This window comes from Triturus cristatus, chromosome 6 (genome assembly GCF_964204655.1).
Source record: "Triturus cristatus chromosome 6, aTriCri1.1, whole genome shotgun sequence".
Classification (NCBI taxonomy): Eukaryota; Metazoa; Chordata; class Amphibia; order Caudata; family Salamandridae; genus Triturus; species Triturus cristatus.
The window spans coordinates 1,499,602,019-1,499,628,526 of record NC_140589.1 but is presented as its reverse complement, the minus strand read 5'-3'; positions in this window follow the sequence as shown (position 1 = coordinate 1,499,628,526).

Sequence of the window (26,508 nt, the reverse complement as noted above, 5' to 3'; positions counted from 1 at the left end):
TAGAGTAGTAGAGAGTGAGTAGTAGAGAGTAGTAGAGAGTGAGTAGTAGAGAGAGAGTAGTAGAGAGTAGTAGAGAGTGAATAGTAGAGTAGTAGAGAGTAGTCAGTCAGTGTCAGTCAGTCAGTGTCAGTCAGACAGTGTCATTCAGTCAGTCAATCAGTGTCAGTCAGAGTCAGTCAATCAATGTCAGTCAGTGTCAGTCAATCAGTGTCAGTCAATCAGTGTAAGTCATTGTCAGTCAGTCAGTTTCAATCAGTCAGTGTCAGTCAGTGTCAGTGTCAGTCAATCAATGTCAGTCAGTGTCATTCATTCAGTGTCAGCTAGAGCAGCTCTGCTGACCTGGTTCTCTGGCTCTAAAGCAGCTCTGCTGACCTGGTTCTCTCCCTCTAAAGCAGCTCTGCTGACCTGGTTTCTCTGGCTTTACAGCAGGTCTGCTGACCTGGTTCTCTGGCTCTAGAGCAGCTCTGCTGACCTAGTTCTTAGGCTACAGAGCAGCTCTGCTGATCTGGTTCTCTGGCTCTACAACAGCTCTGCTGACCTGGATCTCTGGCTCTAAAGCAGCTATGGTGACCTGGTTCTCTGGCTCTAAAGCAGCTCTGCTTGCCTGGTTCTCCGGCTCTAAAGCAGCTCTGCTGACCTGGTTCTCTCCCTCTAAAGCAGATCCGCTGACATGGTTTCTCTGGCTCTAGAGCAGCTCTGCTGACCTGGTTCTCTGGCTCTTAAGCAGCTCTGCTGACCTGGTTCTATGGCTCTAAAGCAGCTCTGCTGACCTGGCTCTCTGGCTCTAGAGCAGCTCTGCTGATCTGGTTCTCTGGCTCTAAAGCAGCTCTGCTGACCTCGTTCTCTCCCTCTAAATCAGCTCTACTGACCTGGTTCTCTGCCTCTAGAGCAGGTCTGCTGACCTGGTTCTATGGCTCTAAAGCAGCTTTGCTGACCTGGTTCTCTGGCTCTAGAGCAGCTCTGCTGACCTGGTTCTCTGGCTCTAAAGCAGGTCTGCTGACCTGGTTCTCTCCCTCTAAAGCAGCTCTGCTGACCTGGTTTCTCTGGCTTTAGAGCAGCTCTGCTGACCTGGTTCTCTGGCTCTAAAGCAGCTCTGCTGACCTGGTTCTCTCCCTCTAAAGCAGCTCTGCTGACCTGGTTCTATGGCTCTAAAGCAGCTCTGCTGACCTGATTCTCTGACTCTAGAGCAGCTCTGCTGACCTGGTTCCTTGGCTCTACAGCATCTCTGCTGACCTGGTTCTCTCCCTCTAAAGCAGCTCTGCTGACCTGGTTCTCTGGCTCTAGAGCAGCTCTGCTGACCTGGTTCTCTGGCTCTAAAGCAGCTCGGCTGACCTGGTTCTCTCCCTCTAAAGCAGCTCTGCTGACCTGGTTTCTCTGCCTCTAAAGCAGCTCTGCTGACCTGGTTTCTCTGGCTCTGGAGCAGCTCTGCTGACCTGGTTCTCTGGCTCTAAAGCAGCTCTGCTGACGTGGTTCTCTCCCTCTAAAGCAGCTCTGCTGAGCTGGTTCTATGGCTCTAAAGCAGCTCTGCTGACCTGTTTCTCTGGCTCTAAAGCAGCTCTGCTGACCTGGTTCTCAGGCTCTAGAGCAGCTCTGCTGACCTGGTTCTCTGGCTCTAAAGCAGCTCTGCTGACCTGATTCTCTCCCTCTAAAGCAGCTCTGCTGACCTGGTTCTATGGCTCTATGGCATGTCTGAACTGGGGTGGCAGAGTGGGCTAAAGATCTGTTGACTGGGTGTGAGTGTTTGATTGGTTCTGATGCTCCGTCCATCACCACCCCCTTTTGTACCACTTTGTTCGCCATAAGTTGGCAGGGTATGCTCAGACGTGAGTCCCTTGCTCACTTTGCCACTGGATTCAAGCAAGCCTTGCTGAAGACGGCTGAAATGCCAGAAACCGGTCCTAGGAAGCTTGTTTCCGGTCCAGGGAAGGCATGGCTTGGCAGTTCGGGCTGGACTGTTCCCATGAGGCACAGGGTCAGACTGATTTGCATATGGCCATGTCTGAACTGGGGTGGCAGAGTGGGCTAAAGAACGGTGATGGACCAAACCCAGATCTGTTGACTGGGTGTGAGTGTTTGATTGGTTCTGATGCTCCGTCCATCACCACCCCCTTTTGTACCACTTTGTTCACCATAAGTTGGCAGGGTATGCTCAGACGTGAGTCCCTTGCTCACTTTGCCACTGGATTCAAGCAAGCCTTGCTGAAGACGGCTGAAATGCCAGAAACCGGTCCTAGGAAGCTTGTTTCCGGTCCAGGGAAGGCATGGCTTGGCAGTTCGGGCTGGACTGTTCCCATGAGGCACAGGGTCAGACTGATTTGCATATGGCCATGTCTGAACTGGGGTGGCAGAGTGGGCTAAAGAACGGTGATGGACCAAACCCAGATCTGTTGACTGGGTGTGAGTGTTTGATTGGTTCTGATGCTCAGTCCATCACCACCCCCTTTTGTACCACTGCTGACCTGGTTCTCTGCCTCTAAAGCAGCTCTGCTGACCTGGTTTCTCTGCCTCTGAAGCAGCTCTGCTGACCTGGTTTCTCTGGCTCTGGAGCAGCTCTGCTGACCTGTTTCTCTGGCTCTAAAGCAGCTCTGCTGACCTGGATCTCAGGCTCTAGAGCAGCTCTGCTGACCTGGTTCTCTGGCTCTAAAGCAGCTCTGCTGACCTGGTTCTCTCCCTCTAAAGAGCTCTGCTGACCTGGTTCTCTCCCTCTTAAGAGCTCTGATGACCTGGTTCTCTGCCTCTAGAGCAGCTCTGTTGACCTGGTTTTATGGCTCTAAAGCAGCTCTGCTGACCTGATTCTCTGACTCTAGAGCAGCTCTGCTGACCTGGTTCCTTGGCTCTACAGCATCTCTGCTGACCTGGTTCTCTCCCTCTAAAGCAGCTCTGCTGACCTGGTTCTCTGGCTCTAGAGCAGCTCTGCTGACCTGGTTCTCTGGCTCTAAAGCAGCTCGGCTGACCTGGTTCTCTCCCTCTAAAGCAGCTCTGCTGACCTGGTTTCTCTGCCTCTAAAGCAGCTCTGCTGACCTGGTTTCTCTGGCTCTGGAGCAGCTCTGCTGACCTGGTTCTCTGGCTCTAAAGCAGCTCTGCTGACGTGGTTCTCTCCCTCTAAAGCAGCTCTGCTGACCTGGTTCTATGGCTCTAAAGCAGCTCTGCTGACCTGTTTCTCTGGCTCTAAAGCAGCTCTGCTGACCTGGTTCTCAGGCTCTAGAGCAGCTCTGCTGACCTGGTTCTCTGGCTCTAAAGCAGCTCTGCTGACCTGATTCTCTCCCTCTAAAGCAGCTCTGCTGACCTGGTTCTATGGCTCTATGGCATGTCTGAACTGGGGTGGCAGAGTGGGCTAAAGAACGGTGATGGATCAAACCCAGATCTGTTGACTGGGTGTGAGTGTTTGATTGGTTCTGATGCTCCGTCCATCACCACCCCCTTTTGTACCACTTTGTTCGCCATAAGTTGGCAGGGTATGCTCAGACGTGAGTCCCTTGCTCACTTTGCCACTGGATTCAAGCAAGCCTGGCTGAAGACGGCTGAAATGCCAGAAACCGGTCCTAGGAAGCTTGTTTCGGGTCCAGGGAAGGCATGTCTTGGCAGTTCGGGCTGGACTGTTCCCATGAGGCACAGGGTCAGACTGATTTGCATATGGCCATATCTGAACTGGGGTGGCAGAGTGGGCTAAAGAACGGTGATGGATCAAACCCAGATCTGTTGACTGGGTGTGAGTGTTTGATTGGTTCTGATGCTCCGTCCATCACCACCCCCTTTTGTACCACTTTGTTCGCCATAAGTTGGCAGGGTATGCTCAGACGTGAGTCCCTTGCTCACTTTGCCACTGGATTTAAGCAAGCCTGGCTGAAGACGGCTGAAATGCCAGAAACCGGTCCTAGGAAGCTTGTTTCCGGTCCAGGGAAGGCATGGCTTGGCAGTTCGGGCTGGACTGTTCCCATGAGGCACAGGGTCAGACTGATTTGCATATGGCCATGTCTGAACTGGGGTGGCAGAGTGGGCTAAAGAACGGTGATGGATCAAACCCAGATCTGTTGACTGGGTGTGAGTGTTTGATTGGTTCTGATGCTCCGTCCATCACCACCCCCTTTTGTACCACTTTGTTCACCATAAGTTGGCAGGGTATGCTCAGACGTGAGTCCCTTGCTCACTTTGCCACTGGATTCAAGCAAGCCTTGCTGAAGACGGCTGAAATGCCAGAAACCGGTCCTAGGAAGCTTGTTTCCGGTCCAGGGAAGGCATGGCTTGGCAGTTCGGGCTGGACTGTTCCCATGAGGCACAGGGTCAGACTGATTTGCATATGGCCATGTCTGAACTGGGGTGGCAGAGTGGGCTAAAGAACGGTGATGGACCAAACCCAGATCTGTTGACTGGGTGTGAGTGTTTGATTGGTTCTGATGCTCCGTCCATCACCACCCCCTTTTGTACCACTTTGTTCACCATAAGTTGGCAGGGTATGCTCAGACGTGAGTCCCTTGCTCACTTTGCCACTGGATTCAAGCAAGCCTTGCTGAAGACGGCTGAAATGCCAGAAACCGGTCCTAGGAAGCTTGTTTCTGGTCCAGGGAAGGCATGGCTTGGCAGTTCGGGCTGGACTGTTCCCATGAGGCACAGGGTCAGACTGATTTGCATATGGCCATGTCTGAACTGGGGTGGCAGAGTGGGCTAAAGAACGGTGATGGACCAAACCCAGATCTGTTGACTGGGTGTGAGTGTTTGATTGGTTCTGATGCTCCGTCCATCACCACCCCCTTTTGTACCACTGCTGACCTGGTTCTCTGCCTCTAAAGCAGCTCTGCTGACCTGGTTTCTCTGCCTCTGAAGCAGCTCTGCTGACCTGGTTTCTCTGGCTCTGGAGCAGCTCTGCTGACCTGGTTCTCTGGCTCTAAAGCAGCTCTGCTGACGTGGTTCTCTCCCTCTAAAGCAGCTTTGCTGACCTAGTTCTATGCCTCTAAAGCAGCTCTGCTGACCTGTTTCTCTGGCTCTAAAGCAGCTCTGCTGACCTGGATCTCAGGCTCTAGAGCAGCTCTGCTGACCTGGTTCTCTGGCTCTAAAGCAGCTCTGCTGACCTGGTTCTCTCCCTCTAAAGAGCTCTGCTGACCTGGTTCTCTCCCTCTTAAGAGCTCTGATGACCTGGTTCTCTGCCTCTAGAGCAGCTCTGCTGACCTGGTTCTCTGGCTCTAAAGCAGCTCTGCTGACCTGGTTCTCTCCCTCTAAAGAGCTCTGCTGACCTGGTTCTCTCCCTCTTAAGAACTCTGATGACCTGGTTCTCTGCCTCTAGAGCAGCTCTGTTGACCTGGTTTTATGGCTCTAAAGCAGCTCTGCTGACCTGATTCTCTGACTCTAGAGCAGCTCTGCTGACCTGGTTCCTTGGCTCTACAGCATCTCTGCTGACCTGGTTCTCTCCCTCTAAAGCAGCTCTGCTGACCTGGTTCTCTGGCTCTAGAGCAGCTCTGCTGACCTGGTTCTCTGGCTCTAAAGCAGCTCGGCTGACCTGGTTCTCTCCCTCTAAAGCAGCTCTGCTGACCTGGTTTCTCTGCCTCTAAAGCAGCTCTGCTGACCTGGTTTCTCTGGCTCTGGAGCAGCTCTGCTGACCTGGTTCTCTGGCTCTAAAGCAGCTCTGCTGACGTGGTTCTCTCCCTCTAAAGCAGCTCTGCTGACCTGGTTCTATGGCTCTAAAGCAGCTCTGCTGACCTGTTTCTCTGGCTCTAAAGCAGCTCTGCTGACCTGGTTCTCAGGCTCTAGAGCAGCTCTGCTGACCTGGTTCTCTGGCTCTAAAGCAGCTCTGCTGACCTGATTCTCTCCCTCTAAAGCAGCTCTGCTGACCTGGTTCTATGGCTCTATGGCATGTCTGAACTGGGGTGGCAGAGTGGGCTAAAGAACGGTGATGGATCAAACCCAGATCTGTTGACTGGGTGTGAGTGTTTGATTGGTTCTGATGCTCCGTCCATCACCACCCCCTTTTGTACCACTTTGTTCGCCATAAGTTGGCAGGGTATGCTCAGACGTGAGTCCCTTGCTCACTTTGCCACTGGATTCAAGCAAGCCTGGCTGAAGACGGCTGAAATGCCAGAAACCGGTCCTAGGAAGCTTGTTTCGGGTCCAGGGAAGGCATATCTTGGCAGTTCGGGCTGGACTGTTCCCATGAGGCACAGGGTCAGACTGATTTGCATATGGCCATGTCTGAACTGGGGTGGCAGAGTGGGCTAAAGAACGGTGATGGATCAAACCCAGATCTGTTGACTGGGTGTGAGTGTTTGATTGGTTCTGATGCTCCGTCCATCACCACCCCCTTTTGTACCACTTTGTTCGCCATAAGTTGGCAGGGTATGCTCAGACGTGAGTCCCTTGCTCACTTTGCCACTGGATTTAAGCAAGCCTGGCTGAAGACGGCTGAAATGCCAGAAACCGGTCCTAGGAAGCTTGTTTCCGGTCCAGGGAAGGCATGGCTTGGCAGTTCGGGCTGGACTGTTCCCATGAGGCACAGGGTCAGACTGATTTGCATATGGCCATGTCTGAACTGGGGTGGCAGAGTGGGCTAAAGAACGGTGATGGATCAAACCCAGATCTGTTGACTGGGTGTGAGTGTTTGATTGGTTCTGATGCTCCGTCCATCACCACCCCCTTTTGTACCACTTTGTTCACCATAAGTTGGCAGGGTATGCTCAGACGTGAGTCCCTTGCTCACTTTGCCACTGGATTCAAGCAAGCCTTGCTGAAGACGGCTGAAATGCCAGAAACCGGTCCTAGGAAGCTTGTTTCCGGTCCAGGGAAGGCATGGCTTGGCAGTTCGGGCTGGACTGTTCCCATGAGGCACAGGGTCAGACTGATTTGCATATGGCCATGTCTGAACTGGGGTGGCAGAGTGGGCTAAAGAACGGTGATGGACCAAACCCAGATCTGTTGACTGGGTGTGAGTGTTTGATTGGTTCTGATGCTCCGTTCATCACCACCCCCTTTTGTACCACTGCTGACCTGGTTCTCTGCCTCTAAAGCAGCTCTGCTGACCTGGTTTCTCTGCCTCTGAAGCAGCTCTGCTGACCTGGTTTCTCTGGCTCTGGAGCAGCTCTGCTGACCTGGTTCTCTGGCTCTAAAGCAGCTCTGCTGACGTGGTTCTCTCCCTCTAAAGCAGCTTTGCTGACCTGGTTCTATGCCTCTAAAGCAGCTCTGCTGACCTGTTTCTCTGGCTCTAAAGCAGCTCTGCTGACCTGGATCTCAGGCTCTAGAGCAGCTCTGCTGACCTGGTTCTCTGGCTCTAAAGCAGCTCTGCTGACCTGGTTCTCTCCCTCTAAAGAGCTCTGCTGACCTGGTTCTCTCCCTCTTAAGAGCTCTGATGACCTGGTTCTCTGCCTCTAGAGCAGCTCTGTTGACCTGGTTTTCTGGCTCTAAAGCAGCTCTGCTGACCTGGTTTTCCGGCTCTAGAGCAGCTCTGCTGACCTGGTTCTCTGGCTCTAAAGCAGTTCTGCTGACCTGGTTCTCTGGCTCTAAAGCAGTTCTGCTGACCTGGTTCTCTCCCTCTAAAGCAGCTCTGCTGAACTGGGTTCTCTGGCTCTACAGCAGCTCTGCTATACCTGGTTCTCGACCTCTATAGCAGCTCTACTGACCTGGGTCTCTGGCTCTAGAGAAGCTCTGCTGACCTGTTTCTCTGGTTCTAGAACAGCTCTGCTGACCTGCTTCTTAGGCTCTAGAGCAGCTCTGCTGACCTGGTTCTCTGGCTGTTCAACGGCTCTGCTGACCTGGTATATTTAAAAATAATATACGTTTATTAAAAGTACAAATATATTATTTTTATGAATATCTTAGATAATCTCTTGCCGTAAGATGTATATTAAAGACACATACATATCATTTTGGAACATAATTTTTTTTTGCATGAGTCGCGCACCCAGTGCGCCCCAGCACGTAGATGACATCACGCGGGACCCACTACCGCGCAAGCATCTTATACCATAATGCGCATTTGCCGTGGATGCGCAGGAGTCGCGGACTGGTCGCAAACCAATCGCGCACATCACGTAATATTAAATGTATATGATGTAACTGAATGTACGCAGATCCTTCACGACTTTTCTAAAATGGCATCTAGAATGCACGCACCCACCGTGATGTGTACGCTTTGAGTTTTGGATTTTTTTTTAAAAGAAAATAATATAAATATATTAAAATAAATAATGAAAACAAGATTTTCTTTTGCAGTTTTCAGAAAAATATATAATGTTATTTAATGAATAAAATATTTATAAATAAACAGTTAAAAAGCTGTAGAATATCAGTACAAAAAATAGGTATAACTACTATCACACTTAAAAATTAGCATTTAAAAAACCTTTGAAATTCACTGAAAAAACCATAGGTTTCAGAGACGTTATAGTTTGAAATTAGCATTTAAAAAAGCTTTGAAATTCACTGAAAAAACCATAGGTTTCAGGGGTGTTATAGTTAGCTGGACATTTCACTCGTACAAAATCATAGAAATTCCTCCGTTATAGTTAGTTCTGCTAACTATAACTCGCGCACCCACAATGCACTGCTGATGATGTCACATATTGCATCATTCATGACATGGTCAGTGACATCACTGATGACATCACTGATGACATCTCAAATGACATCACTGATGACATCATCCACGTGAGAATCTGATACATCTCATCATACACTAGTATAACCTTTCATCACTCACTGTAAAATACAGAGTACCATATTTGAAACCATTGACACACCAATACCATTTACTACATACCCACTCACTGATTCCTAAGTCTACACACACAACTACCCATTCAACAACAGAATCATTCATACATGCAGTCTCTAATTAATAGAACACTATCTAATGCACTTATACACATATATAGACATTGACACATCAGCAGTCATCTTAGTCGGTTATGCAGTCATCCTACTCACTCATGAAAAAAATTAATCACACTTACATTTACTCACTTACAGAATTATCCAACGACACCTCATTTATTCAAACACATAGTAACTCATAGTTAATATGTTAAAAAATCACCATTAAAATTATACACTCATTCATATAGTTACTCTCACAATCACTGACTCATACACATACTTATTTATATACACCAACTCTCACATACAATACCTTTTATTTTTTTACTTTGTTGAAGATGTACAACTAAAACATATATTCGCTCACCAACACACAAATAAATACACTCAGTCACCCAAACAACTGTTTCCACATGCACTCTTAAACCTATACACCTAGTCAATCAACCATTCACACATCTATGCATAGAGTTACACACACCCCATCTAACCACACACAAACTCAGTGTCCCATACAAATACTCACCCAACTAATCAATAACTAATATACACACTCATGTAGTTAGTGACCCACTGATGCAGCATGTTATACAACAACAGAGACAATGCTGCACACATTCACTTAGTTTAGTTACTAATCCATGTATTAAGTGAGACACTTTTAATTACTTACTTAAACAGACAGTCAGCTACTAAATCCTCCATCCAGACAGTTATATATCCACTCAATCTTCAATACAGATTGCTATATATATATAATACATATTTAAATTTCAAACTAAACCACATTCACTGGATGATGTCATCAGTGATGCATCAGTGATGTCATTTGAGATGTCATCAGCGATGTCATCAGTGATGTCACTGACCATGTCATGAATGATGCAAATGTGACATCATCAGCAGTGCATTGCGGGTGCGCGAGTTATAGTTAACAGAACTAACTATAACGGCGGAATTTCCATGATTTTGTACGAGTGAAATGGCCAGATAACTATAACACCCCTGTTTTTTTCGGTGAATTTCTAAGGTTTTTTAAATGCTAATTTCTAACTATAACGTCTCTGAAACCTATGGTTTTTTCAGTGTATATATATATATATATATATATATATATACATATATATATATATATATATATATATATATATATATTACCTACTGGCGGTCGCCAGTAGGTAGCCATAGGAAAACCGCAACATTCTATTTGGAATAACTTTGGCGCCGGTCGACGAATCCTCGCGAAATTTTCAAAATAGGTGGGGCGCTACGCTCCGCTCCTACCCTGAAAGTCTCGGGGGGATTCGTCAAGCGGGGGCTGAGATAAAAGGGGGGTCCCAAAACGCGTTTTTCCCATGCATTTTTCCATAGGACCTTTAGACACAGCTACTTGAAATTTGGCAGAGAGGTAGTCCTCAGGTCAAGGAAGTGCCTTTTGTAGGTCTGGTGTAAATCTGTTCAGTAGTTCCTGAGAAAATAGCCTTTAAATCAATATATATATCTGAGCCAGCTTACGGTGCGCTTACCGTGCACTTACGGTAAGCTTACCGTACGCGTACGGTGACGTGCGCGAGCGCGAATCTGATTGGCTGTTAGATCTTAGTAAACATTCGAATCGGTCGAAACCAGGAAGTGGCGGCCGCCATTTTCTCTCTCGCACTCTGAGAGGGGGTAAAAAAACAAAGGGCAAAAACATGTAAAGGGGCTGTTTAGACAGCTCCTAAGCACCTAACCATGTTGAGGGAGTCCCCAAAGATCCCCTAAGGCCAAAAACGGAATTTTAATTTTTTCGATAATTTCGGCGATTACGCTTACCGTACGCGTACGGTAAAAATTATTTAAAAAAAAAAAATATCCACACTCTCCCCACGCCATGTGCAAATGGTGCCCGAAGGGCACCATTTGTGCATGGCTTTTAACATATGTGAAAAATTAAAATATTACCTTTCACAACGAAGCGCATCATATGTCCTCCATGTGCGCACGGTGCGCAAAGCGCATCGTGCGTACATGGCCCATCTAGCGTAACGTGGGCACGCGGTGCACGTAGCGCACCGCGTGCCCACCGTGCGTGCACGGCACTAACTGCGTAAAGTGGGCGCGCGGTGCGCAAAGCGCACCGCGTGCTCACTGTGCGCGCACGGTGCGCGAAGCGCACCGTGCGCGCACGGAACGAACTGCGTTAAGTGGGCGCGCACGCCACGAATGGCGTAAAGTAACTTAGCATTTAAAAAACCGTACAAATTCACTGAAAAAACCATAGGTTTCACACACGTTATAGTTAGGAATTAGCATTTAAAAAACCTTGCAAATTCACTGAAAAAACCATAGGTTTCACACATGTTATAGTTAGCTGGACATTTTACTGATAAAAAAACAATGAAATTCCCCCGTTATAGTTAGTGCAGGCAACTATAACTCACGCGACCGCAATCCTCTGCTGATGACATATGTGTCTTTATCAAAAAAAAATATTTGTAATATATGTATAGCTAAAAATTTATGGAAGAAGACATGGGTAAATAAGTGTCTAAATACAGTATTAGCATCAGCAGAGGATTGCGGTCGCGTGAGTTATAGTTGCCTGCACTAACTATAACGGGGGAATTTCATTGGTTTTTTATCAGTAAAATGTCCAGCTAACTATAACATGTGTGAAACCTATGGTTTTTTCAGTGAATATATATATATATATTAGGAGCAGAGCACATAGCACATACGCTGGGAGTTGGAAGTCTTTGTATATCTAGCAACAAGTGATAAAAAGGGCATTATGCCATTGCTTGTGATACCAAAAAAGATAATATCAGCATTTGTAACAATGAGACATGATAATTGTATGAATATTAAGGTAAACATCTAGCTTTTTTTTTTTTTGCAGCAATGAAGGACACATTAGAGTTTATGCAGAGGTGTTCATGTTTTGCTATGTTTGTAGCCTAAGCTTCAGGATGTGTTGTTTTTTTGTGTGCAATATTTGGTCATCACCTAACCATTGATGTTAGAGGGAGTATTTTCTGTGGTTGGGTCACTGGTGGCCACAACACTCGTACAATCACGAGAATACAAGTACATTCACACATGCACAAACAACATTAGAAACATTTTTCAAATACAGCTGCAGTCCCTAGTCACTTCTAAGCTGCAGAAACCTTGCCATGTTAATCACAATATGATGCAGGCCCTTCCAACCCCTAGGCTGGTCTGAAAAAAGCCAATAAGCCACTGCTAGCACACCATCGGCTAAGCTGGTACTCAAATGTCAGAGTGGTACCCAATGTGCTCCTTTGGCAGCCTTTCCCTCTGCAGTCAATGATACTGGTAGTCAATGGTACTGGTAATCTTGTTGGCTAAAGAGAAGTGTTGGTACGCTGGGGGTGAAACAAAAAGAACGGGTAATCAGAACCTGTGAGCACTGGACCATTTAAAGCACTACCGATTACTGTGTCCTCCACTTATGATTGGTTCATTGGGCCTCAACACAAACATTGTTGCAGATACAGTTTAAGTATGACCTTATCCTTTTTTCCAATATGAATAGCCAATACCACAAATTATTCATGTTCTATTTATACATGAGAATAAATGTGTATTTTAAACAGATGGTTCCGCACAGCATGCAATACCACAAAAAAGCACTCTGCTGGGTATTCAGCAGTGTAAGGCACTTTCAATAATGGAGAATTGCAAGCTTTACAGATTACTAAATACTAAAACATTTAGGGGTATACTTACAAAAAAGTCACCTTGTTGCACTGCGCTATGTGACAGGGACAGGGAAAGGGCAGGAATACGCCATCTGTAAAAGAATATGACACATTCCTGTCCTTTCCCCTGTGCTGCTGCACAATGGACGGCCTAGCGCCAATGTGTGCACCCTTGCACCCTGTTGCAAGTATGCCTAGGTTGCATGCAGGATTGTTTTTGTGCAGAAGGGGTGCCTTTCTGCCCAAAAAACAATCAGGAAAAGCGTTCTCCTCTTTTTTTGTGTGCTGCTACAGGCCTTGAGTGGCTTTATTAATCTCTTGTTCGAATTGCATCGTGTAAAAATTGAATAAATGTAACAAAACTGGAATAATTACACTGAAACAAGGTAAGGTTATTCTAACACTTGCCTTGTTGTAGTTCTGTAAAATATTTCTCTAAGCGCTATTAACTTTGCATGCAAAAGTTATTCTAGGAGAACAAAGTCTCCAAACATAAGCCTCCCTTAGAATTCTTTATAATCACCCACCCTGCAAAACTCCCCCCCTTTCTATGCCACCCGCTGCATATATTGGGGAAGAGCTATAGATCAGAAGGGCAATGGCATATAAATGTGCCTCCCTTTAAAAGGATGTGCCTAGTGAAATTCCTTCGTGTTCAGGACCCTTTATCTGGAACCAACGATAATCAGAGCTCTGCATGAACACAACATCTTCATGTTTAACCATCTCAAAATGTTCTGAGATACAGTGTAAGAAACATCTTAAGAACATTCTTATGTACTAATTTATGAGTTTCTCCCTACTCCCTCGTCTTTTTATAAAGGTGGATAATGTCTGGAGACACTTCTGTCCTCGAATTGATACTATATAAAGGGACTGTTAGACTTGGTACCATTGGCATGGGTCTCCCCTGTATTTTCTGCCTTTGCCTCCTGGGTTTTTGCTGTATGTTGGACTCTGTTTTGCCGGTCTAGATGCTTTGGGCACTTTGCATTGCTCTTAAGTGCCAAAGTGTAAGTGCTCACTTTGTAAATTGTTGTTATGGATTGGTGTTTCCATGGTTGGCTGATTTGATTTACTAGTCAGTCCCTAGTCCAGTGACCTGTGTATGCGCAAGGCCTGTAAATCAAATGCTGCTAGTGAGCTGCAGCACTGATTGTGCCACCCACATAAGCAGCCTGCAGATGTAACTCTGGGTTGCCATTGCAGAGCCTTTGTGCAGTCTAATACTGCCATGTTGACTTGGCAAGTGTATCCACTTGCCTGGCCCTAACCTTCCCTTTTCTTACATGTTATTCACCCCTAAGGCAGGCCCAAGGTAACCCTGTGGCCAGGGTGCAGTGTATGTGAAAGGTAGGACATGCCCTGATGTGTGTGGCATGTCTTGATAGTGAAATACAGCCAATTTCTTTTTTCACTATTGCAAGGCTACTTGTTCCCATAGGATAGAATGGGGAGTTTGTTTATAATATCTTATATGCATAACTACCCCTGGGAGCAAGGAAGGAAAATAAAGTTTGATATACCTGAAATAAGAATGTTAAAATGTATCTTTTAGTGAGGGTGATTTTTACATTCTGTGTTTGAAAATACCACCTTTACAAAGTAGATATTTTCTTGCTTAGCCATCCAGTATGCCTCTGCCTGGTTTGTGTATTGCATGTCTGGCATTTGGATCACAGGGACTGGGGAGGAGCAGTGGCTCTAGAGAGCCTGATGAGTCAGGTCTGGGCTGATTAGACCTGGGCTGCATTTAGAGTAGGGGGAGATTTCCTTTCACCGCTGGAAGGACACAGAGAGTCCGCCTCCCCCTGTTCAGATCAGAAGCCACCGAAGTCATCTGCGGCGTTCCTCAAGGCTCTTCGCTTAGCCCAACCCTCTTCAACGTCTACATGAGCCCCTTCGCAGCCATCGCACGCCAGCACAACCTCAACATCATCTCCTACGCCGACGACACCCAGCTGATCCTCTCCCTCACCAACGACCCCGACACCGCCAGAGCCAACCTACACGAAGGGATGAAAGAGGTAGGATGAAGAACAGCTGCCTGAAACTGAACTCGGACAAGACGGAAGTCCTCATCCTGGGATCCTCACCCTCCGCCTGGGACGACTCCTGGTGGCCCCCCGCCCTAGGCAGCGCACCCAAACCAACAGACCATGCACGCAACCTGGGCTTCATCCTGGACTCCTCCCTCTCCATGACCAGACAAGTCAACGCCGTCTCCTCGTCATGCTTCAACATCCTGCGCATGCTACGTAAGATCTTCCGGTGGATCCCCACCGAGACCAGGAAAACGGTCACTCAGGCCCTCGTCACCAGCCGTCTGGACCACGGCAACTCCCTCTACGCCGGAACCACCGCCAAACTCCAGAAGAGACTCCAGCGGATCCAGAACACCTCAGCATGACTCATCCTGGACATCCCCCGCCGCAACCACATCTCCGGACATCTGAGAGACCTGCACTGGCTCCCGGTCAACAAGAGAATCACCTTCCGTCTCCTAACCCACGCACACAAAGCCCTACACAACCAAGGCCCAGGATACCTCAATAACCGCCTCAACTTCTACGCTCCCAAACGCCAGCTTCGATCGACCAGCCATGCCCTCGCCGCCATCCCCCGCATCCGAAGAGCCACCACAGGAGGAAGGTCCTTCTCCTACCTCGCCGCCAAGACCTGGAACTCCCTCCCGACCCACCTCCGCCTTACCCAGGACCACCTCGCCTTCAGGAAGCTGCTCAAGACCTGGCTGTTCGAGCAGTATCGGACCCCCCTCCCCTAGCGCCTTGAGACCCTCTGGGTGAGTAGCGCGCTATACAAATGCTTTGATTGATTGATTGATTTCACCTGAAAGGGCCTGGTCTGCCAAGGCCAATGCTGTCTCCACCTTCTGCCAGGAAGCTGCACCAGAGAGGACAGAATCGGTTTTGACCAAGCACAATGCTTCTCTGCCACCAGAGAACAAAGGATTTTATAGTATGAATATTAGGGCCCAGACCCCAGAACTTTAGATCACTTGTGGGACTCAAGAGGAACCTTTGCCAAGGAGAAGAGCAGGGGAAGCTGAGGAGGAATACTGCCCCTGTGCTGTTTGCTGCCTGGGGTTGGCCTGCAGTGGCTACTTCCTACCATGGAAAGGAGAAGGGACTTTGCTGTTTGCTGTGTCCCCTGCTTGAGGAAGCTCTCCCAGGGCTTGAACTGAGCTCGCCCCCTGTTCACAAGGTCTCAGGAACATCAAAGACCTCACCAATCTTCTGGGCACCGTCGCTGGAACCGCTGGTTTCAGTTGCCTGGAGAAGAAAAGGGTAACTAACTCTGTCATCGAGTCTGTCGCAGGAATCCGTGTCCTGAAAGCACCGTAGAGAGCACTGCCTCGTTTCACAACGCAACCCTGGTGTTACCGACTTCGTCAATGAACCACTGCTTGCACATCATCCTGGGGGCATCGCACTCCCCAACGCTTCGCTACACACTGCCCGGATGTTATTGACTCTGTCGCTGCCGGACTTGAACATCAACCAGCTCTGTCGCCGCATCGTGACCTGCCAGTACCGCATTGAGCATCACCTCACCCTGCAACGCAAGCCTTGGTCTCACCAACTCCGTCAACAAGCAGCTGACTGCACTGTGCTGTGAGGACACCAGCAACTGCAAGGCTTCCATCTCACATTGCAACCGCGTCGGTTGCCCCGGACTGGCTCGTACCATTGTGTCAGCCGCAACAACAAAAGGTACAGTCTCTGAGTATGTTGATGCTTTTGCTAACCCGTATCGATGCAGTTGGTCGGAATTGTTGGACTCTGTCGTATTCAGTATTGTGGTAGCCCCGGACAGGGCTACTGAGTCAGAGTAACTGTATTTTCATTTTTTCCTGCAATTTAAAGGTTATTTTGCACAGTAACTAGAGTATTGTATGTTGGAGTTTTGTGATTTTGGGTCTTGTTGGTTTAGATAAAGCTTACTTATTTTTCTACACTGGTGTGGTGTCCATTTGTAGTGGTTTCACTGTATTACTGTATGTGTCCACGAAAGCTTTACACACTGCCTCTGAGATAAGCCTGTCTGCTCATGCCAAGCTACCAAGGGGGTGAGCTGGGGTTATTTTAGAAGTGTATCCCCTGACTAGAAGCAAGGATCCGTATTTGGATAAAGGTACCTACCTCTGCCAACTAGAGATTCCCATTTCTAACAGGGACCTACTGACTTGCTTACTGTCATCTTAGTCTTGGTCTACTTCTCACATATTCCACTTTGATTTTACTTCCACTGAGTCTGTGCTTAATCTGAGCACGTGTCTGAAGGTGCTTGGCACCAGCGCCTAATTTTCTTACTTTTTTACAAATTAAGCACTGTCAGGACTAATGCATTTCTGGAGAGTAAATGTCCTGCAGAATGTGATCTGTAAAAATTATTTTGCAGACATTTGTGGGGTTTGAGTCCTTGAACACTCCAATGGCTAAACCTGAGTCCCTATGTGCACTATTTAGAAGTAAGGTCTCATTCCCACCATGATGATCTAAAATGAGGGGGCATATTTACAAGAAGTTAACAACACCAGAACATCACTTTTTTTGATGATCTGGTGGCGTTAACTCCTTCGCCTTATTTACAAGGCAGCGTTAAGCCACTTAACTTGGCTTAATGCCACCTTGCCCTTAATTGCATATGCCATGCACACCTCTTGGAAAAGATTCTAGGGGCCTCATTTACAAGATTTTGCCATAGAACGTTGCCGCAGATGTTCCTGCGGTGCTGCCCTATGGCAAAAGTAAAGGGAAGGAATGCGCCGTATCTATCAGATACAGCTCAATCCTGTCCTTTTTGCTGGCGCTCAATGGGCTACCATGTGCTAACCCAGGCACCTTTGTGTGCAGAATGCAGCACACACAAAAAAGGAAAAACAAGGAGAAATAGCGTAGCCGTAAGTTTTCGCCACTTCCTCAGAGTTACGATTCCTCATAAATCTGGGGCAGTGTCAAAAAGACATAGGTGTTGCTGGGAACACCCACAGCAATACCTATTGCACGCCCCTTTAAAGCAGAAAACTGCATTAAAGCTAACGATAGTTGCAAGGCCGCATTAAGGCACGTAAAGTGGCTTAGTGCTGCCTCATCAATATGAAACAGGCCCCTGAGCCACCGGAGCATTGCAACAAGTGATGCTTCCGCTGCGGTCTCATTGTAAATGAGGCCTGGGTGCGCATCTTTGGCCACGTCCCTTTTAGAGACCGCCGCCTTTTTCATACCACTTAAAGCTCTGTGTGCTACCATTCACGCATGACTATTTTGAAAAGGAAATGCAGTTTAATGACAGAAACAGAAGGGTTAAAATATACCCTTAGATAACTACAATAACTCCTCTATCCTTCTCAATTCAAATAACTGACTAACATATCACCATTTAAATTACTTTCATACTTCACTATACTAATTCACCACTAATCCTCTATGGGTTCCGGAGTAGAGTGCTACTTGCCAAAAAGGTGCTTTGACGCTTCGTCAGGGTTAGTTGGCACTATATAAATGCAATTCCAATACAATAAAATACAATATTTCATCACGCTGTTGAAACCAGCGCAGGCGCTTCGCCAATCTAATGTTCACTCCCACAATCTGGTACAGAAAACAACTTTATCACAGTTCCTTTTCGGTACTTAAAGAGAAAAACAACAACATACAGGCAACAGGCAAAATGAATATTTCACAGATGAATGGCTGGCGGTACATACTGACGAGCTCACCTAAGCAGTGACTTAACATACAATTGATATAGTGTTATATTCAGAATTCATATCTGTTCCTTCTCTTTCATTCTTTGATTTGCTTTTTATTCCACACAATCAAAACCACAAAAGCAATTCCCTTTTTGAAAATAGCAGGCGTAGAGCAAGGAGGCGATCTCCACTGCAGGTCCCATCAATAGGCTCCGCAGAAATACTAAATCAAAGCTGGTGCAAGAGAGCGGGGTTATTTTCCTTTAATGATCTGTCAGCTGCAAATCGTTGCTAGGTTCAGAAGTTGATCAATCACGAAAGTACAAAACTGCGATCAGCTCGCGCGCGCGCAACCATTTCATGCCAGTTTCAAGGCCCAGCTTCGGAGGCCGTGCCAGGGCAGTGCACACTCGACAAGGGAGCAATCGGAACCCTCCCGCTGGTCATTTTTACATCTCTCTAAGTTATCTCCAACAATTTTTTTACCAAAATCAAAAGTGTCAGTAGAACAAATTGAAAAGATTAGTAACTGCAAACGTTTTGTGAACCTTCGAGCTAGTAGGTTTGTTTATGAGTAAGGTGAATTGTGCAGAGCAAAAACTCTGGCAATTCTTTAGAGACGTCTTAACTGTAATTACCCATTTTTTAATAGTTTGTATGTGGGTATTTACTAGCAGTCATTCTAACCTTATTCTTAGTAGAGGCCAGACAAGGGCGAATTTCAGCCCTCCAGCACTCAATGGTAGTGATGGTGAGCAGTCATAGGTTTCTCAGGGAGATTATTGTAAGGGTGCAACAAGCTCGACTCTCGTTTATGGTTTAAAATATTTATTTCGGACATTTCACTCCATAAAACAACAATGCATATAATACAATAAAATCTAAACTTTAAATGCAAGACAAGTCCTCCGAGTGCAGCTCATGCCTCATAGGATCAATAGTAGACGAGTAGACTGTATAACAGTTCTTCTCATTCCAGTGCGGTCCAAACAACTCCTATTGTGGAATTAAGGCTCTAAACGTTTGTATGTATATAGCAACATTAAACACAGTAGTATTCAAGCTAAAACACTTGATCAATAAAATAAGAGAAAGGAAATAGTAAAACAGAGAATGGTAGTAATAATAATAATGCAAGGTTTAAACTCAATAAGGACAAGAGATAATTCAGGGTGCCAAAGAACATACAATTTCATAAGTAGTAGGGTTCAGAATAAAATACATGCATTACCCTTTAAATAAAATCATTTGTGGAAAACTCCTACAATCTGTACTCCGAAAGACCCACTTTTGAAACAATTGTATACATGAACGAGTGCTAAATAGGCCCAAGCTCAGCACTCAACAAATACCCAACAGCATGATAACTGATTGTCCAGCCCAGTGCCTTCCTTGATTAAAGAGAAGTACTCTAATACACTTTAAAAATGTAATAATAAACATTACAATATGCACATACTCCGATTCTCTGGCGCAGGGTTACTGTACCCTCCTTATTTACGATAGGGAATGAGAGTACATGGATATTTAGTTAGGCTTGATGGTAATCCACTACAAGTAATAATGCCACTAGTCTTGTTAGGTCCAGTAAAGGTTTCAGTGATTTAAACCTAAGCGCAACCCCTTGTAGTTGTGGCACAGAGCAGCCAGGCTTAACTTAAGAAAGTGTGTATAGCATTTAGAAGTAGCAAAACAGTTTACTCCATTTTAAAAAAAAGAATACATTTTAATTAACAAAATTATATCAAAACAATAAACATCAAATAAGGGGAACCAAAGACATTAATTTTTAAAGTTTTAAATAGTGACAAAAAGCGTTACTTGCCAATTGCGATCATCTCGTTGCACTTGACTGGTACCTACGCATGAGTTAAGGCTGACACGGAAGACAAAAAAATCCTCAGCAACGGGTAGACAGAAAGCTGTGACTAGGATGGGTTTCATGAGGCTGGATAACTGTTGGATGAAGTCCTGGTGAAGCTATTGACTTTTGGCTGGAAAATTCTTACCAAGAGAAATTCAAAACTCATGCCCAAGTAAGGTCCGTTGCAAGCCGGATACTTTAAGTGCCAATCGCCCAGTGAAGATTTCAACCTTCGGACTTAAGTCACTTTTTTTACAAAAAATCTTTTTACAGTGAAAGTCCTTCCTATCTGTATGTCTCATGTCAGGAATTTTGTGTGATATATATGGTTTCAGCACTTGGCCCCAATTTACGAGGATCTTCGCTCATGACCCTGGTGGACGGTAGATCAGTAGTTCAGTTAGGGTAACCTTCGCATTATGTTTAAGTCTGAAATGCGCCGCTTCACACAGCTCATTGGGTAGATTTGCTATTTGCTTAAATGTGCAGTTAAGAGACTCTTTACTAATTATAGCCAGGTTTCCTTATACCCGACTTGGTTGATCTTTCCGAGAGATTAAGTATCCACTTCGAACTGCATTCAATAAATCAGGCCCTGAATCTTCCTTTGCCCAAGTTTTCATAATGAAAAGACAATCTAGATCAAAATTATGGATCAGGTTATTTACTTCATGTTCTGTTTGATCACTTATTGTGCATTATTAAGTGCACCTGCTATGTACAGCATAGTTCTGCTTCCCACCTTTCTTGTGGTCACATTGCAGGATTTGCTGATCAGATTAAATATGTTACAGTTGGGACATGAAGGGTATGTCGTGTTATCAAGAAGGAACATGGGCAATTTATTGGCTTACCTGTGGGACGCATCGCAGCTCGCTGATCCCAAGAGTAAATAATTGTATTTTGTTCAAGTGATTCTGACTTAAAACAGGCAGCAACCCTGTCGCCTGGCACTGTCTGGGTGCGGAAAGGTGTATATGGGCTTGCCTTTGGTGCACCCGCTGCACACGTCCGCTACCCGTCCACTACACGTCCGCATTGCGGCCGTGTTTTTAAGGGCAGAGCTAATTAGCTTGAATGTCTGCACCTGATGCCTGAGTGAACCACTAGAGCACCAATGTCTCCAGGCAGCAACCAGGAAATAAAAGATTGTTTCTGATGTAGGTATAAAAAGCTTAAAAGTACAGACAATTGAAATCAATGAACCTTTCTATTCAGGAACTAGGAATATCAGCATGAAAATTAAAGCAGATTTAAGTATTTTCCTAAAGTGCCTCATGACTCATGTAACAGAGCTTGCCCCCTCTGATTGAATTAGATCAGTTAAAAGCGCAATTCTACAAAAAGTGCACCGTGCTATTCTTTAATATAATGCTCGCTTACCGACTACAAAAACACACAAAACTGGGAAAAAAGGGAATTCTGCGAATCTTGCATGTTGGTGGTAGAGTAGCAGATCAGCAGAAACCTCAGAAGATAAATATATATATATATATATATTCACTGAAAACACCATAGGTTTCAGGGGCGTTACAGTTAGCTGGACATTTCCCTCGTACAAAACCCTAGAAATTCCCCCGTTATAGTTAGTTCAGCTAACTATAACTCGCGCCCCCGCAATGCACTGCTGATGACGTCACATATTACATCACTCATGACATGGTCAGTGACAAGCGCACCGTTCCCGATCCCTACGCGGTAGCATCCGCGCATGGTATGCGTTGGGTACGAGTTTAGCGCACGATCGCAATGCAACAGGTACGCGACACCCAGCCTATACGCGACACGTTCGATGTACGTAACGCGACATTTACGCGCTTACGCGATGCGTCATCTACGTCTATGACGCGGTAGGTGCGCGGATCCCACGAAATATTTAACATTTAAAAAAAATATATATATGTATTTCATGTGAATATTGATTGAAGACAAACTCTAAACTAGTCTTAAAACTAATATATTTTTATATCTAATCCTATAATTTTTTTTAATTCAATTTCGCGGATGCGTGCTGGGTGCGTGCTGCGCAAGCGCAGGGTGCGCGGATCCCATGTGACCTGCAAAAAAAGAGATTCGATTGGTTCATTACACTTCCTATTCTAACTATTGAAAGACCCCACCCATTTCAATCATTCTTTGAGCTTCTTTGGAGGAACATCTCACACCTTAGAACTAGAAGAAACTTTTTGGGGAAGATTTCCACAGCTGCAATTTTTCTGAAGACAATGGCTTCTGCACAGCAGCCACCATCAGAATCAGACCATTCGTCCGATGAGGAATTTGTTGTGGAACCTCCACGCCCAGAAAGATACACCTCTGTGGTGTGGACATTTTTATCCTTCCCAGATGGAAAATATAAAACTAATTCAACTAAAGTGACATGTAAAATATGTCAAAGAGTGCTTTCCAGAGGGGATCCATCAAAAAAATACTCATGTGGAACTGCAAGTATGTTAAAACACCTGAAGACTCTGCATCCCGTGAACCTGGCCAAGCAGGAATGCAGAAGACTCCGATAGCAGCCTCAGCCAGCAGGGGCAAGCACTTCTGCAGCATCACCATCAAGCACTCACCCGGACATACGTCCAGAATTTGGAAAACTAAAAATTAGTTGCATTAAATGCAACAAACTACTATGTTACGGCGAGCAGTCAATTGAACTAATCTGCAGAGCGCAGCAAAACCACAAGTTCTAAACTTGTGTTTATCTTTTTTTTTTTGCAGAAGTTGACTGTTTTGTTCCTCCTGTTGTCATTTTTTCCTTTTGAAAAAAACAAAATAATAAAAAATTGTTCCAAAAAGTACAAAAAAATTAAAAAACAAAAAGAAGAAAAAAAAAGTTCTTCTAAGAACTAACTTTCCTGGTTTAAAAAAAGAGCTAAATTTCTTTGTTAGTGTGTGAAAGTTTAGATGAATGTATGTGTAGTACGTAATTGACTGAATGAATGCATTAGTAGCGTATGGTGAATGTATGAGTGCAGAACTATGAGGAAGTGCTGCAGCATCACACAGTAACCTCTTTAACTGCTGTGTGCTGTAGTACTTCCGAAGCACAGGGATGCAACATATGTACATAAATATGTTGCAAATCTATGCTTCTCTCTGCACGGCTGCTTAAACTGCAGCCATGTGGTGACACAGGCACCCTTGCACCATAGTGCAAGGATATCTGTGTCATGTGCTGTTTGTTTTTCTACAGGAAGACACACCTTCCTGCACAAAAACAATAAGAGAATGCATTTTTCTCCTTCAATGTATGCTGAACATTTCAGCATACATTGAAGATATAAAAATGTGGAGAAATTAAAACAATTCTCCTTGTGCTTTCCTACACCAATTTTAGAATGGTGCAGCATTCACACACATATCGACATTTATGATTTCTGATAAATCTAGACATGTGTCTTGTTCTATGAGTATTAAGTGCAATCATGCACAACAACACTTATAGAACACCCTTTCAACACAAAGTGGTGTGCATGCTGAGGTTGTATTTACATGGAGTATAAAAAGTGCACAGAGTGCCTTTTCCTCTCTTTGTAAATATGAAAGAGTATCTTGCACAATAACTATGTTACAAAAAGTGACATATTTCCGTTTTTAAAATTCCTTGCGAATGATAGAAGGTAAGCACAGAGTTTTGTCTGCAAAGATGTTCAAAGAAGAATGATTGAAATAATTGCGGTCCTTCAATAGCTAAAATGGGAAATATTATGAACCCCTCAAATCTCTTTTTTTGCAGGTCACATGATATCTGATTATGGTCAGATTTCAAAACTACATAGGTATAAACAGAGTGTTTTTAGAAACGTGTTTCAACTTTGTAGCTTCTTGCAGACCTCCTCATTCTGCAAATTGAGACTTAGTTAAACTTACCTTCACAGTAATAGGAATAAAAAATGGTATACATTTTTTTCAGATTTTCATTCCAATCTAAATTCATATAAATTGCTTATTTTAAAATTTGGATCTGTGAAAGAAAATGCAAAAAAAATTATAACATGTAATAATACATTTTTTACAACACAGCATAATTTCCACAAAGTAATTTGTTTGCCTTTTTTGCTGTTCTTAGAATATATTAAATTTCACTAAAAATAGTGATTTCAATCGTACTCATCACTTAACAGCGGGCAAAAAAACAAACAATCACAAAGATTGTTAAAAAAAAAACAACATGCTATTCTCAACAAAATACCACAAGATACAAATAACAGATATATAAAATGCTTACAGCTAACAACATTTTATAAGTTTAACTTACAAAAACTGTAAATGTTGTCGCTTTAAAATATTCACCGAATCTAAGGATGAATTTTTGGAGGACGCACCACGCCCACAACGTTTTCCTTCAGTGGTGTGGAATTTTTTTACTGTTCCCGAGGGGCAAACAAAGACCAATGCCACCTTGGTCACGTGCAAGATTTGCAAAAGAGTTCTGTTGCAAGGGGATCCTAACAAGAAATACTCGTACGGCACGGCAAGTATGATGAAACACCGAAGAACCCTTCATCCAAACAATCTTGCACGAGAAGAGTGCAAACAGATGAGAAACACTCCTGTTCTGTATCTGTAAAAAAGAATCACAAATTAATGTATATTAATAACTTTCAAAGTTATACTATTCCATTACTGTACAAATACATTTTATATAAAAATTGACTAAGAAACTATAGCCCTGAACCACAAGTGTGACGATTGTTAAAACACTACATGCATAGTGCATACTACTTTGAAGCAGTTCATGCCCTAAAACCTACCTCACTAAGGGCCATATGGAGGTAGCATCACATTTACCGACTCATAAATTCCGAATTTTAGCGATTCGGTATTTATGAATCGGTAAATGCGATGTAGGTAATAATTCGGTAAAATTTACCGAATTGGAAAAATTCGGTATTTTTGAATCTGTATTTATCGATTCGGTAATGAGGCAGGCCTTCCCATTGATTCCTATGGGCCTGGAGGCCCATAGGAATCAATGGGAAGGTATGCCTCATTACCGATTCGGTAAATACCGATTCGGTAATGGGGGGAGCATATACAAGGGTGGCAGGGTGTCACATTGACACCCTGTTGCACCCCTGAATCTTGCATGTGTGTACATGTGGCGCACATACATGCCCTAAGGGCATGTATGTCTGCCACATGGCACTTGTACATCTGCAAAATATCACGTTTTGCTATGTATTCGGTATTTTTCACCAACCTATATTTGGTGGTAAATACCGAATTCTTATTCCTAAACATCACTCTTTAGAGTGCTCCCTACATATGGATTCAGGATTCGGTATTTACCGAATCGGTATTTCTACCGATTCGGTAAATACCGAATCCTGACATATGCCTCCTACATCTCAAATAGCTAAATACCGGTCGGTAACGGGATATTTACCGAATTTCGGCCGTTACCGACCGGTATTTAGCTACCTACATGAGGCCCTAAAAGACTACATGCTAACTGACTGAATGATTACATTACTATAAGGAGACACAATGGGTGAGTGACAGGGTGTTTGCTAGAAGTGTATGAATACTGACTGGGGAATTGAAGGTGTGAAAGACAACTGTGTAGGTGATTAGAGGCCTGCATGCATAGTGAATAGGCATTTGAAGCAGTCCATGTGCTAAGGCCTGGCTCACTGCATGGGTACTTGGGTACTGACTGAATGATTAGAGTACAGCAAGGAGAGTGCCTGGGTTAATTTATAAGTGGTAGGCTTTTGGCACAGGGAATGGATTAGTACTTGGTACTGAATGGGTCACTAGAGGAGTGCAAAGGGAGTGACAGGATGTTTGCTGGAATGTATGGATACTGACTAGGGAATTGAAAGTGTAAATGACAAGTGTCTAGGTGGTTAGAAGACTGCATGCATAGTGGATAGGGGTTTGAAGCAGTCCATGTGCTAAGGACTGGCTCAGTGCATGAATACTTAGGCACTGACTGAATGATTAGAGTACTGCAAAGAGAGTGTCTTGGTGAATTTATAAGTGTTTGGGTTTTGGCACAGTGAATGGATTAGTACATGGTGCTGAATGGGTCACTAGAGGACTGCAAAGGGAGTTACAGGGTGTTTCCTGGAAGTGTATGGATACTGACTAGGGAATTGAAAATGTGAAAGACAAGTGTATAGTATGTTAGAAGACTGCATGCATACTGCATAGACATTTGAAGCAATCTATGTGGTAATGTATGGTTCACAACATGAGTACTTGGAAACTGACTAAATCATCAGACTACTGCTAGGACAGTGCCTGGGTAAAACTTTTACATTTTCAGTTCTGGCACAGTGAAGAGAATAGTACATGGTACTGCACTTTAGTGTCAAACCCTGACTCATTTTATCAATGCATAAGCAAAGAATAGCTTCAAACGCTACTAAAACTTGACAACATGACCGATGATACACTATGTTACCAAATGC